Raw genomic sequence first — 15,357 nt, 5'->3', positions numbered from 1 at the left:
TGTCTGTCCCACACCTCCCAGAGGGACGCCCAGGGTGAGAGCCCAGGGTGGGGGCCAGTGCATTAAGTAGGTTGGGTGCCTCTTGCCAGGGGTGCCATTTCCTCACTGTGTGGGTTCCAGCTTGCTTTTAATAGCACTCCACCATTACCAGGAGGGGGAAATGGATCCACTTAGGCTGAGCGGATAAGAATTCCATTAATGTTCTAAGAATTCCATTAATGTTCGCTCTGACCTTTGCTAATTCCAGCGTCATTAGCAATGCATGTGTTTCAAAATCTCCTTAATGCCAAAAAGGAGAAATGGGTGTCTGCTTTGCTTGCTTAATGAGCCATAAAATGAACCCTTGGATGGTTGCTCCTTGCCGTCAGCCCCCTGGTTAAGTAATGGCCAGGATGGTGCAGAAAGGCTGTGCATCTTCCCGCTAGATGCGAGTCCCAAGCATCGGCTTTTCCAATCATGAGTGATTAAAAGGTAAAAATATTTATGCGCACACACCCTACCCTCATTATCTCAATTTTTTTTCTCAGTAATTAGTTTCTCCATCATCATTTTAGGAGAATGTTAGCACCATCTATCTCTGTTTCTTTAATTACCATGAGCCTGCTTTGGCGGCCCAGTGAGACTGCAGACCTGCTCACCCCTGCTTCGAGCTGCTCCCTCCCAGCTGGGCCTGCCTGCCTGTCCTCACCTGGGCCCCGCAGGCCAGCCGCCCACCAGGACCCTTGCCCAACTCTGTGTTAGCAAACACATGTGCTTTTGTTAAATCTGAGGTGCCACACACTCACAATTTGGTTACTTTGACACTTCTTTCTGGGCATTGTTCACCTGCCTCCCCACTTTCCTTGTCCTGATTGCCAACACCACAGAAGCATTTTGTCTCTTGTAGGTTTTCCTTTAAGGGACCCACAGAAAATCCTTCTCCTGTGTCTGGCTTCCTCCCTTTAGTGGCAAGGCTGAGACTCATGGGGTCAGGCCAGGCAAACATGGAGGATTCCAGACTCAGCCCTTTCAGGAGGACCTGGGCACTTGAGGGGTGGCTGGCTGTTCACGGGGAGCACCTGACTGACATGATGACGGTTTGCTATACCCTGCATGGCCTCACAGCAGCCCCGGGGGCAGGTATGTGGAGACAGGCACTGGCAAAAGCTCCCAAATGGCCCATTCCAGGCCCCTTCCTCACATCTGCTCTACCACTGGGTGGGAAGGGTGATGTGGGGAGTTAGAAAATTAGGAAGCCTGAAAAATGCCCATTGACAGAGCAGGTCAGAGACCAGCCAGGCAGGTGATCTCAGGGTCAGCCAACGCCCAACAGGAACTCCACACTGCCCATGCAAAGGGTGGACCTTCTCCAAGGACCCCAAGGGCCTCAGAGCATTGTGCCCGCAATGAGAGCAACACCCCATGAGGGAAACTTCTCCCCAGCTGGATCGGGCCTCCCAATCCTAGAGAGTCTGACAGGGAGTCAGTGAGCTGTGGGGCATGGTTCCTGGGCAGAAGGATGCTGGGGGTTCCAGGTTCAAAGGTGAACATAGGCCTAGCCACATGGACACACCCATCACTCAAGAGTGTGACCTGCTCAGCAACACCAACAGCCACACAGGCAAGAATCTTGCCATCCCAGAGTGACTCAGACTTGAGAGGGGGCCAGTGCCCAAACCCCCAGCAACGGGAAGCATTTTGCTGCTGGAACCTCCTGACACTCTCAAAGAAGTGGTTCCTTTGGCCTTGAGAATGAGTGTGTGCACACACATACACTCACACTTGCACACATGCACTTGAATACGTGTGCATTCACACACATCAGCACCTACTCTTAAATGCACACACATGTATACATGCATGCATAGATGTGCTAGCATGTGTGCAAATGCACTTGAATACATATGTATACACACACATTCACACACATATGCATACACGCATGTGTGCATCTGTGTGCACAAAGGAGACTTCCAAGTACATCCACCTTCCTCAGCTACCTCCCAAAGGGACTTGTGCTAACTTCTTTGTGAGGGATGGTGGGCAGTGCCCAGCTCTCAGAGCTGCTTGGAGGCACATCCCCTGCATTTGGTGGGCAAGAAGTTGGCCATCCATTGGACAGTGGCTCTGCCCTGGAGGGTTCTTTGCCTGGTGGGGCCCAAAACCGCATTGTCAACCTGGTTCTGCAGCCAGGTTGGCCCCCAGCCTCCATTCCTGGCCCCCAGCCCTGCACTTCAGAGGGGCCAGGACATCTGTTCTGGGGCTTGCTTACCAAATGGCCTCTGGCCTCAGTCTACTCTTTGGGTAACAGACTGGAGCATCACTAAGGGTGTGTTTTAACTGTGCAGGGAAGGATGCAGTGCCATACTGCTCAAATCCTGGCCAGTTTTTCCTGCATCCCGTGGTTTTCTGACAAAAAGTGAGCATGCTAGTGTTTGAAATGGTCTCACCTCTTGCTATTTTTGCAGGAGGCTGAATGCAATTGTTAAAAATAGAAATAATGAGGGAAGCAGAGGCTTCTGACCTTGAGTCGCAGGCCAGGACGGGCTCCCAGGTCCTCTCCAGGCTGGCGATGATGAATGATCATCACGCTGCATTTGTCCTTAGCCAATTTATCCTTGGCCTAGAGAAAGTTTCTGCCTTTTTTTTTTTTTTTTTTGAGTGGGGGGAAGCTGGAAACATATTCCAGGCCTAATAGCTTTGCCTGGTCTTTTCTGGGCATTGGGCCCTGCACTCTCTGCCTGGCAGTGCTATGTGGGACCTTCTTCAGATGCCCCAATGGGCCTCATGCCATCTATGCCAGCTGGAAGCCAGTGCCCACAATGACCCCCCCCCAGCTCCCTGCTCCTCAAGGCAAGAGGTGAGAAGCAACCTCACAAGGCTGAGTCCCTTGGATACTGGCATCCTCCCTCATGTTCCAAGGAATGCATCATAGGGAGGGGCTGGGGAGTGGATGACCAGCATCTGGCTGCCATAGGTCCCAGTTCCCTGAGGAATAGGCATTCAAGTGTAAGTTGGGGATGCAAGTAAAGTTTGTATCAGGAAAGGCCTGGACTCTCCAGCTACCTCACCCTGAAGGGTTCCCTGGAGGGTTCAAGGAGAGGATTCAAGCCTCCCTGTACTTCCCTCACTCTGGGCACCACCTGCCACTTGGATACTCCAAGAGGAGCCTCCAGGCCATGGAGAGAGGTAGGAGGTCTTCAGAGAGGCTGACATCCACGACTTACAGCACCTGGGCCTTGGCTGCTGGATGATGTCCTCCAACCTAGGAGCTCAGTCACCCTGGATTTGTACCTTGATGTATCCAAGCCCCAGGCTTCAGCTCAAGACTCACAGTTCCACCTCAGCCTTCAGGTGCTAACACAGGGCATGCTTTTCTCCGGCTCCTTGTTCCAAGGAGAAACTCAGGTGGAAGCAAGCCATAGGACTTTATTGCAAGTAAGGATGTTGGAGAAGGAGGTGGGGTAAGGTTGGAGGCCCAGGTCTCCAGGGTCGGTTCCCACCCACAGAGAAAGCTGAAAGGAAATCCAGCTGATATGAGCAGCTGGGGCATTCTGGAGATGGGGAGCCTGTTTAATTCCTGTCTTTTACATGGTACCCCATGCAAGTTCTGGATCAGTCCCCAGTTCTGCCTATGATGCATGTTTCCTGCTGGCCTAGCCTTTGTGCACACTCAAGACCTGCCGAGTGTGGCTATGTGGATGTGTGTACACAAGTATATACCTGTGGAATAGGCATTCAAGTGTAAGTTGTGTGGCAAACACAAGGTATATGTATACAAAAGTGCACACATGTGCAAGTGTACATATCTTCCTATTTCTGCAATACAGGCATGGAGCCTCATAGGTTACTTCTGCCTGTGTACATACATACATGACACTATGTGCATTCATGCATGAGCATATACCTGTACACATGTATATAGGTGTGTGCACACATGTACATATGCCTACAAGCTCAGATGTCCACCTGCACACCTATACCCTCTGCCCTAAAGCCCTCTGTTGGACCCTGTATCTCAACTCTAGCATGTCAGGTATCGAAAGGCCAGTCCTTGGTAACATTCTGCTGCTGCCATGGAGAGGAGTGGTCTTAGTGCACAGGGGAGCAGCAATGAAAACATCCTGCCTGGAGACTCCTGGGAGTCCCTCTTGTCAGGCAGGAAGATACAATAAGCATCCTCCTTACATTGTGCAAAGGTTCATGTTCAAAATCCTTTTAAGACAGTAGCAGGAAAGATTGAACAGATCTCCATGGCCCTACAGCAACTCAGCCTCACAACCAGCACCACAGAGCTGGCCACCTTCTCAGGTTTTGAATAGTCAGGTGACTGGTCAGCTCTGAGGATAATGCTTCTTACAGCCAAAGCCATCAGGACACATGGCACCAGGGGCTCTTCTGAATCCAAGAAACTACCCTGTCCTGGAAAAGGCTCAAGGCCTCCCCAGGACAGGGTGAGGTTGTCTTGGGCACAGGTGCCTAGACTATTGACCAGGTTGCTCCAGATATTAAACAAATGTCCCATAACTGCAAGGGAGTAGGGGTCCTGATTGCTTCAGTCCTGCAGGGAGACAGGTGGGAGCAGGACTGTGGGCAAATACATACAGGCAGGTAGGCCAGGTGGGAGTGCACAGTGGGAGGTTACATCAGGCCAGGCAGCAGGTTGCTTCCAGTTATTACTCCCCAACTCCGTTCATCTATCCATTGTGACAGCCCCAAGTGTGGATTGAGCAGTGCCAGCCACGCCCAGGCTCTCTCAGGAAAAAGACATGTACAGAGGCTGGAGATAGGAAACCAGCATGCCATCCGTGGATCAGAGCAGGCAACTGAAGGGGAGGAAGAAGCCTGCAAACTCTGGAGAGTCCATACGTGCTTGGCAATTCTGTCTGTAGCCAAGGCAGCTATGCTTTGCTCTGCTGCACACTGAATATGCCCCGAGGAATGTGCATACATGTGTGTGATCCTAACAGGCCAGTCCACCTGGGCACACCAGAGATGAAAGCAGACCTTGAACAACGGGGCTCAGCCCCCAGGCATCTTCAAGATAGGAACCAGGCATTTTGGTTCACCTCATAGACAATTAGGGGTCTCCGGTAGCATCAGGCCATCCAGGGGGGAGCCAAGCAAGCCTTAGGCAGGCCTGAGTGATGGCCCGGGGAGGCCTAGGGGATGCTCCATGGCCTCCAGCAATGCCTCTAGCTGAGGTCTATGGCAACCACACTTCTCCCTCCCTCCTCAGGGCGTCATCACAAGGTGGTTCTGCCCAAGATCCTGTGGCTACTAGATACTCCCAACACATGGCCCCCACCCTATTCCTCATTTTTAAAACCTTCTTGCACTTTTAGGGGCAGCCAGGTGCTCCTCCTGCAGGAAGCCAGGTCAGCTCAATTCTGACACCCATGGATGGATCCCACTCTGCCCACACCAGTCATGTCCCATTTTGGTTCAGCAAGTGATCAGCGAACACTTAATCCCAGTCCCAGCATGCCCACCCAACTCTCTCACAGCAGTCTGTCTGTCTGGACCCTTGACAGGGGGATTCCAGGAGCATCAGGGGGTGGGGTATGCAGGATCGAATCCTGAGACCTGAGCTGGCAGTGACAGCTCAGGGTGCATATCCTCCATAGCCAGATTCTGTGCACTGAGGTTTCTTAGGTGGAAATTGTCATCCCCGTGACTGAAAGCCACTGTCAGGAATATTATATTCATGCTGACAGGACCCTTCATCTAGAGGTAATTAAGACAGTGAACACTCATTCCGGTAGGAATATCAGCAGCAGCCCCAAGTGCAGCTGGAAGTTAGAAACTGTGATTTAGCCAGGTGCAATGGCACAGACCTGTAATCCCAGCAACTCTGGAGACTGAGACAGGAGAATGGCACTTGCTGAGAGGCCAGTCTCAGCAACTTAGTGAGACCCTGTCTCAAAAATAGATTTTTATTTTTATTTTTGGTACTGGGGATTGAACTCCGGGGCACTCAACCACAGAGCCACATCCCCAGCCCTATTTTGTATTTTCATTTAGAGACAGGTTCTCAATGAGTTGCTTAGTGCCTTGCCATTGCTGAGGCTGACTTTGAACTTTTGATCCTCCTATCTCAGCCTCCCAAGCCACTGGGATTATAGGCAAGTGTCACTGCACCTGGTGAAAGTGGAATTTTTTAAAGGGTCTGGGGATGTGACTCAGTGGTAAAGCATCTGTCTAACATGTGCAAGGCCCTGGGGATCAATCCCTAGTTTTATATATATATCTTAACTGTAGCCACTGCAGGCTCCTCTCAGACAGACTCCTGACAGCTTCCAGCGACCTTCCTACAGTGGCCTCCCCTGGCCTCCAGGACACCAGCCTTGGCTGTTCCTGCAGACTTTGTCCCAGTGGGGCCACAACAGCAGGAAGTGGTAATGTTGGACTGTTTGTGGTCTTATTTGGTTGGGACAAGAGGTCATTTCTATTTCCCAAAAAGTGCCCTTGTGTTGGAAATAGAGGCCACATTAGCTGGGCCTCAATGAGAAAAGGGAGGAGGCAGGAGACACACAAAGAATATACACATAGAGACAGGAGCAGCACAGAGACCCTCACTCAAGGTGGATGAGGGGGTCAGCCTGGGAAACACAAGAGGACAGAGCCAGTGTCCTCACTGATGCCCAGATGTAGGCTGCACCCTGGGCCATGCTGGAGGACACAAGTGGGTAAGATGATCCCCACCCTCAAGGGCCTCCTGACGGAGAGAGGTGGTTTTGCCACTGTGTGAGAGACCAACCTTACACGTGACTGAGTCACAACCCAGCTGGGTGCTGAGGCGCTCAGTCACAGAAATGTGGCAGAGCTTTCCTCACCCTTCTTGGGTTCGAGGGTCAGTGTCTCGTGCATGGGTGTGTCTTGCTACAGCCCCATGGATGAAGCTAGCTCACCTGTTCCTTTGTAATATAACCCCTTGCCCTGTTTAGGATAGAATCTTCCATGGAAGTGCCTTGTGTGTGTCCCCTCCTCTTACTGTGCCCTTGGGTGTGGCCTACCCAGGTATCAGTCAACCTGCTGACAGTGGGCATCATGAAGATAGACTCAGTTCCCTGAAACCTGACCCCTTGCCTCATTTGAATAGTTTCTCAATAAAAGGGGTCAGCGAGTGCTCTTGCTCTCTCTCTTCCTGCGGACCCTTAAGGTCAGAGGAGCCGTCACTGCGACCCCAAACAAAAAGGTGTCTGTGTCTTTTGGCAGCCCAGTCAGCCCAGTTCAACTGGAGTGACCCCTGAGCCTTTTAGTCTCGAGAACAGAAACCTGGCACCACTGGGCAGGGTCTGCTGTGCTGGGACCCCCTAAGAGGAGGGAGGAGCAAACCCATTGAGGAGAAATCTGGCCCTTAGTGTCCTTGGTGAATTTACATGGACCAAATGACTCTTTCTGGAAGCCTTGACTGCCCAGGGATGGGCTGGCAGAGGACGTGCCCCTTCTTCAGGTGCCAGAGCTTGGGGGAGGCGGATACACCCCTCCCTGAAGGTGCCATGTCCCAGCGAGGCCCTGTCTCTACCTGCCTCCGCCTGGCCATGTTGGGCAGATTCACCTCCTGCCCTTACCATGGCCCTGGCTGTGTCTCCACCTTCCCTGAGTCCTGGGCCTGGTCCCCAGCAGGACCCTGAGCCCAGAGATGAGGTGGAGGTACAACTCTGCATGTAGCAAATCCTCAGGGTATAGAGGATAGAGTGAGGCCTCCCCCAGTTGGCCTTCCCAGGCCTCTCCTCCTCAGGCTGTGCTCTGGGGCCTCTCAGTCTAGGACACTGTTATCATGGCCACTGAGGGACAGTTCTTACCCACCCCTAGCTTTCAATTCACTAACTTTTTTTTGTTGTTGTTTTGTACTGGGGATTGAACTCAGGGGCACTTGATCATTAAGCCACATCCCCAGCCCTATTTTGTATTTTATTTAGAGACAGGGTCTCCCTGAGTTGCTTAATGCCTCGCTTTTGCTGAGGCTGGCTTTGAACTCGTGAACCTCCTGCCTGAGCTTCCTAAGCCACTGGGATTATAGGCGTGCACCACCACCTGTAGTCCAGTTGCCCCTCTGAGCACCCCAGCACCACTAACTTTATTAAACTATCCTATTCTAGCACCCCAGGGCCTTGGGGCCAGCGATGACATGTCAGGGACCTCTATCAGAAGCTGCTACTCTGCCAGAAGGCTGAGCCAGGGTCTCTCCATCTCCCCACCCCACTACACTTCCATACGGCAGGGCAGCCTGGCTTGTGCCCAATCTGGGCCCTTGTTTGGAAAAGGATCCCATTTGTGTCACATGCTGGTGCAAATCAGTGGGAGGGGAGCTTTCAGGCTCAAGAGAGCCCTCTCGGCTGTGCAGGTGCTGGGGGTTCTCAGAGGGGCAACTGGACTACCAGGAGGGGCTTCTGAAATGGGGAAGGTCTCCATAGAGAAAAGGTAAGTATATTGCAGAGGGTGAGAAAGGAGCAGACCCTGCAAGCAGAGGAGTCAGGCTGTGGGCCCAGACTCAGTGGACCCGGACTCCATTGATGAGGTTTGGCCAGGACTGGGGCAGCATGCAGGAGGGCCTCTGCAGCAGAGGAGAGCGGGGCATGGGCCTCTGGGGATGTCTTCAGGAAACCACTTACAGAATTGAACTCTTCTCCTATAAAAAGCTGACTTTGTTGCTACTGGGTGGAAGCTGTGGCACCCTGAGCAGCCAGCCCTTGGGTTACTCAGGGCAAGAGGATGGGATTTAATCTACTCCAAAACTAGCATGGCGCCTTCTGTTTGAGGGACTCAGACTAGACTCTGATCTAGGAAGACAGACTTTATCAGAGGGCTCTGTGTCCCAGTATTGGAGACAGGAAGGGTGACTGGAGTGTGTCCTCAGCCTCCCTATGTAAACCAGCCCAAGGAAACCTTGTCCAGTTCATCCAACTGTCCCCACTGTCCTGGCCAGAGTGACCACCCCTGGCCCTCACTCTCTTCCAACCTTCCCCTGCCAGCTCCCTGGCTGAGGAAGCTCTGCACAGGTCAGCCACATCTTCCTCAGAGCCAGAAACCCAGACCTGAGCCTCTCTGTCGCTGTTCACCTCTCCTCACCCCACTGCACCCTCTTCTTGGGATGCTCCCTTGAACACAGCAGCCCCACGGGCTCGGTTCCTCCTACCCCTCCTGGGAAGGCCCTTCCTTCCTGACCAGGGGGAAGTCTCCCAGCATTCCCTGTTTCTGAGCTGCATGGATCCCCACTTGCATATGGACCCTGGCACTTGGGCTGTCCATCCCTTTCTTTGCTGTCTCTCCCCTCACTAGAAAAGGGATGAAGGACCCCCCCCAATGTGGTTTCAACACCTGAAACAGCAGCACAAATGGCCGGCACCTGAGGAGTAGGCACAGCACATCAGCAAAGGAAGGGGGGCCACTGGCAGCTGCAGCAAAGAGCAGAGCACCCTGCAGTGGCCCCTTTCCACACCTGATTCTGCCCCACCCCATTCCTATGCTGACCTTGTCTCTGTGCCAGGCTACGCCTTTGTTTCCCTGGCACACTTCCAACGCATACCTGGGCTGGGCGTGGGCTTCTCTCCCAGAACCCAGGGCCTGCTGGGTCGGGGTTTTGGGCTTTCTGTGCAACCCTTGTGGCCCTGCCCAAACTGCTGGCATTGGAGGATTAGAGGGCAGCTTCCTCCTGTGGCTTCTGGCAGGAACTGACCTGTTGGCTGCTGCCTGCCCCCCACCCCAAGAATGAACCAGAGCTCTCTAGGAAGATCAGCTGTTCTGCTGTGTGGCCTAATCCCCTACCCCACCCAGAACCCCACTTTCCCTTTGCCTGACAGGCCTCTGCAGACTCGTCAGCCTCGGCCCTGTCTCCAGGGCTGATCGGTGTAGAGGTTGAAACAAATGGGGGACAATGCCATAGAAAGAGAGGAGGGAGGCAGAGCCAGGAGTCGGAGATTTGCTCTCCAGAGAGGGTCAACTCAACACCCATTCTAGACACAGTAGTCAGGGCCACCCCCTTGGGTCACCTGAGGGGTAGGTAAGGAGAACCTGCACCCTGAAGTCCTGTCCAGGGGTCCCACTGAGAAAATCAAGCACACAGATGGCCTTGGCACTAATGTAGACAATGATCAGGTCCTCTAAGGGGACAGTAACCTTCTTTACGCTCTGCCTAGAGGAACAGGAGAGAGGTCATCACACCATGGGCTTTCTGTGGAGCTCAGGGTGGTCATCTCAGGAGCCCCTCTCTGCTGGGGTCCATGCAGTGCTACCCACGAGAATCAAGGGACATAGTAAAACCAAGAGTGATTTGTCCCCACAACAGGAGTCTCACCATCTGCCCCACACTTGTATTTAAGCTTTTGGAGAGGAACAGGAATGAGGAGCACTGACTTTCAGAGTCATTTAAGCCATTGGCCATTTGGGACAGACGCAGAGGGCTAATCCTCCTTCCAAGTCTGTCACAAGACCAGCAAGGATATGCTGATGGGTGCAGATCTGAGCCACAACCACCATGAACCCAAAGGGTCAGGCAGCTGTCCAGGGAGCAGTCAGCTGGAGTGAGCAGAGAGAGTGGGCTGCAGCCTCTGCCCAGGAAGACTTGGACAGGGAGCCTGGATGTTGACAGAGAGGAATTGACTTGATTGATCTGTTGACAAGAAATCTGGCCACAGGACTCCACGCAGGTGGAGCACAGGCAAAGGACAAGGCTGGCACACAGTCCCCCTGGGGCTGGGCTGCACCAGGGCTGTGGAGCCTGGAGCTCAGTGATGGTTCCCGTGACACCCACCAGACCAGCAGGAGGATTAGGGCAGATACAGGGCCAGAGAATTAGCTCTGCCCAGGCATGACCTAGGTTCTTGCCTATAGGGCCTCGCAGTTCTATCCCTGAACCTCACACAGAGTTGTGACAAAAGCCCATTTGTAAAAGGCAATGTTGCCTTTCGGCAAAGCCATAAGCCATACTAGGCCAGCCAGGCAATGGCCATGAGATCCTGAATAACAGTTCGGCCTGCTTTCCAACAGGAAGGTTACCTGAGGCTGCTGTTTGCAATCTCTTCACACCTGCCTCTACCACCACATCAGCGCCAGGGCCCCTTCTCCTCTCAGCTAGCAGCAATGAGGCGTCTATAATATGCTGTTCAGCTCTGAGGCCTCTTGGCTTGGTGACAAGTGACAGTGTGTGTTCACCTGCCACTACCTTTGCAATCAGACACAGATGCCAGGGAGGTTCTGTCTCTCTTCCAGATCTGCCAGTGCAGGAGGAGTGTGACATCCCTGTCCTGCAGCTGCTGTTACCCATGGTAAAGTTAGCAAAAGCATGTTTTCTTGTTGGGACATGTGACCTTCACTAGGGAACCCTGAAGGGTATGTGTCCTCCCTGGAAAGTGTCCTGTCAGGAGACCCTCTGGCCATGACTCCCCAGGGCTGGGGCAGAGCCTGGTATTTATAGAATATAGAACGGTAAGAGGGTCCAGAGGAACCAAGGGCAGGTGCATGGGCTGCCCCCAATCGGGGGGTGGAGGAAAAGTGCAATTATTATGATTTGCAGAGAAGGACATGGGGCAGATGTGAGCCTGAACAGTGCCCACCCTACACCCCTACCCTCAGCACAGCCACTCTGAGGGCAAAGGGAGTCACATGGTGTCAATCCAAGTCTTTTGCTCCAGACCCAGAAATCTGAGGCCTTGAATACATTTCCCTATAATTTATTCTCTTACTCCAATTTTGCATTTGCTTCTAAATATTCAGTCTTATTTGTCTAACATTCACATTATCATCTCTGATCACCAAGTCCATAGATGGCATTCATGCTAAAAATAATGTTTGGCAAATGCCTTTTAATTTTACAAAATGCCTCCTGTGAAAGAACTCCCCTGTACTGAGGAAGACAGAATGATGTCACTGGCAATAGGGAGATAAGAGTATTTTATTTTATAAATCTCATCAACCTTTGCATTCTATATGCTAGTTAGTGAGCACCCAAGGACACCAGAATCTTGATCTACCTGAAGGAAAGAGAGACTGTAAATAACATCTCCAACTATGTCCTCACCTAAGTCCTTCTGTGCTGAGGGGCCATGGCCTCTGGACAACTCCAGCTGTCCTGAAGCAATACTCCAAAATCTCAGTTCTCAGTTCTGCATCTACCTGTCTGCTTTCCCAGAGGCCAGCACATCCCCGCTATGAGGCAGGCACAGTGTTCCCTGTGGCCTGGCTCCTAGTCCAGGACCTGGAGTTTGGCAGAAGTCTGAACATGCTTATGCAATATTGAGGCACCTGAACTCTGCTTAGCAGAGCCACATGTGGGAAGCAGAGCAAGCAGCAGCCCCAAGCTACTGGGCACTCACCTACTCATTGGTCCCACAGTGTTCAGGGTGCTTCCGGTCTATGCTGCCACCTCCCATGGTCCCTAGGGCAACAGCATCATCCCTGCTCAGGAAAGCCCAACCCAGTCATGGCATCATGTGGCAGAAGACGTGGCCCAGTGAAGGCCACGGATGAGCCACGCAGTTGACCAGGGGACACCTCGCTTTTTTCATGTGCAGTTGGGGCTGGCAGCCACTTTTGTCTTATGACAAGTGAGACAAGGACAGCTCCTCTCTGGAGGACCTGAGGCTGAGATTTATAATCAAGGTCACTTAGCTGGTGAGGGGTGCAGCTGGGCTCCCTGCTGACCATGGCCTTCCTCAACCCTGCTCACCCCCATGGCCACATCTTGCCCAGGCCCTCAGTACTTCACCCTTGTCCCTTCGTCTCACCCCACCTGTCCCTTCAGCATGTTGGGAAGCCCTGACCGGTCACTGCAGTGGGGATTCAGGCTCCTTGTTCAAAAAGCTTTAAGCCCAGCACAGGGACTGTATCCCTGAGGCTGACTCTGGGGTGAGCCCTGGCCAGGAGGTGGAGGTGGCCTCTGGCTCCCCTCTTGTCTGGTCTAGTCCCACTTGCCCATCTCCCCTGCTGAATGGAGGCCCAGAGCCCTATGCCCAACTAAGGATCTCTTCATAGGCCCTGCAGCATGGGGGTCCTCCGGCCTATCTCAGCAGGGCCCAGGGAAGGCCCTCAGAGGTTTAGGATGGGTCCCAATATACTAAACCCACAGGAAGATGGCAAATCCACCAATGAGGCCATAGGTTAGTGTCCCATCCCCAATCCTATACTTCCCAATGTGGCTCTTTCCAGCATTGCCAAGCTGTTGGTGACCAATGACCCCAGATACACCATGGAATCCCCTAATGTTAATGCTGCAAAAAGAGCTACAAGAACACACACAGTGAACAGCAAGTGGTCAGTTCACATGAGACCCCAGCCCTGACTCTAGTGCAGCATGGAAGGGGTTTGTGTTTATTTACACAAAACGGTCACAAAGGCTGGAGATGCAGCTCGGTGGTAGAGCACTTGCCTTGCATGTGTGAGGCCCTGGGTTCCATTCCCAGCACAGTGCTCTGGGTCACACTCAACTTGCTGCTGCCCTATGCTACCAGGTCTCACCTTTGGGCTGCTGTCGTCTATGATGGTTCTTAGTGGGGAGGTCTCACCTAGCTGGGCAGCCTCTGTCCATTCTCTTGTTTGTAAAGGTCACTGATTACTCCCCTCCTGGGCATCCTCCAGAAGGCCATCACCACCAGGCATCTCTTCCCTCCCCACAGCTCTGGCTCCCAAGGTTGGCCTATATCCTGTCTCCAGGTGCTGCCGTCCCAGCCCTGACCTCTCCTGCCCCAAGCTGAGGTCTCACAAGAAGAGCATTTTGTAAGTTTGGTCTTTGCTATGAGTAACTTCTTGGTTCAAGTCTTGAGTTATTCCAGCTGTAGAATGTTTGAGCACATTGGATCATGTCCTTATTCCCCCCTGTCCCTAACAGAGAACAGGTGACCAACAATGAGCACAGGATACACAGGCGTCAGTGTCCTTTGATTTGCCCACCATCAGTTCTTCAGATGCCCATGGCTGAGTACCTGCAGGGTGGTGCCGGGCACAGGGCACCAGGCAGGGCTGCAGCAGCTGGGGCAGGGGAAGCCTGCCCAGGTTACAATGGAGAAGGAAACTGCAGAGCACAGTGGTGGAGGGGTCCAGGGTAGGAGAGGAGGCAAGTTAGTCCAGGAGGATGAAGAAAAGTATCCACAGTGTGGATGCAGAGAGGACAAGGCAGAGGCACATTCAAAGGGAAGGTCACTCTGCCCAGAGCAGAGACCAGTCTGATGTCCAGCCACTTCCCAGAAAACAGTGTGGACCATAAAGCCCAAGTCCTCCCCCTTGTCTTTCAGGGCTAATGCCATGAATTGGCGAGTTTCACCTATGGCTCGCTGGAGCCCGCTGTGGGAGTCAATGGTGGATTCAGGAATGAGGGTAACATATTCCTTGAAATTCCCGAGACTCTGGCTTTGCTCTTCAAGGAGCTGCTGGCATGCATCACGGGCCAGGCAACCTGCTCTGTACAGGGGCAGGGACCTCATTCCTGCACTGAGGCAGCAAGGTCCCCATGACTAAACTGACCAAAGTGGTCTGTTGATGCTCTCCTGCCCTGTGATTATGGGTTGTGGGTGATTTTCTGCTTCGTGACACCATTTTGGCTTGCAGAGGGCAATTTGGTTAACCCACCAGTGAGCATGTTTTTATAACCTTTGACCTGTGGTATTGACACAAAGACCCCATGAAAAACAGGACCTCGGAGGGATCTCAGAGGAAATAAGAAGCCAAGCCAACTCTTGGCCTCACGGCCTAATAGCCATATTAAAAAATCAGTAGTTAAAAGGCGACCAACTCTAAGTCACAGGAGTGAGATAACGCGCCAGGGAAATTCAGCCCAGCCCTCCAAGACTATGTGGTCAGCAGAAACCCCCACTGAACCCAGACAAAGCAGGGTCTGCACTATTCAGAAAATAACAGTATCAGAGACTGTCCCAGATGATCAGGGCCACTCCAGGTATTAGGGGCCATAGAGCAGTCACCTGGACCTTGCTAGCACAGTGACACACACACACCCAGGTAGTGATCAGTGACCAGACACTCGAGGCCTGAGAAGGTATGATAAAGAACAGCACAGTTGAGACAGGCCCACCTCCACCTGTGGCTACATCAAGAGACCAGGTCCTCCCCCACCCCTCCCGCCCGTAGATGCCATAAAAGCTCTGTACCTTTGCTCCTGCTTGGGTCAGCCTGGGGTCTCTGTCCTCCTGTGCTGTGCTGTCTTCTTCCGGCTCAGGCAGATGTCCTTAATTTATTTTCCCATTAAAGAGAAGGTGGTTCTTTCATAAAATTTAGCACATCATTTATTGTATAAGATTATGCCTTCCCTCCATGAAAAGGATCAAAAATGCTCTATCGTGGGGTCCACCTCTGGGGCCTGGCTGATGTGAGCTGCTCTCTCAGGGTAGATTCAGGGATGCTGGGAGACCCATGAAGTCTGTCTCC

The sequence above is a fragment of the Spermophilus citellus genome (genome assembly GCF_964194105.1).
Source record: "Spermophilus citellus genome assembly, chromosome: 6".
In the NCBI taxonomy this organism is placed as follows: Eukaryota; Metazoa; Chordata; class Mammalia; order Rodentia; family Sciuridae; genus Spermophilus; species Spermophilus citellus.
Note: the sequence above shows the minus strand (reverse complement) of the source record.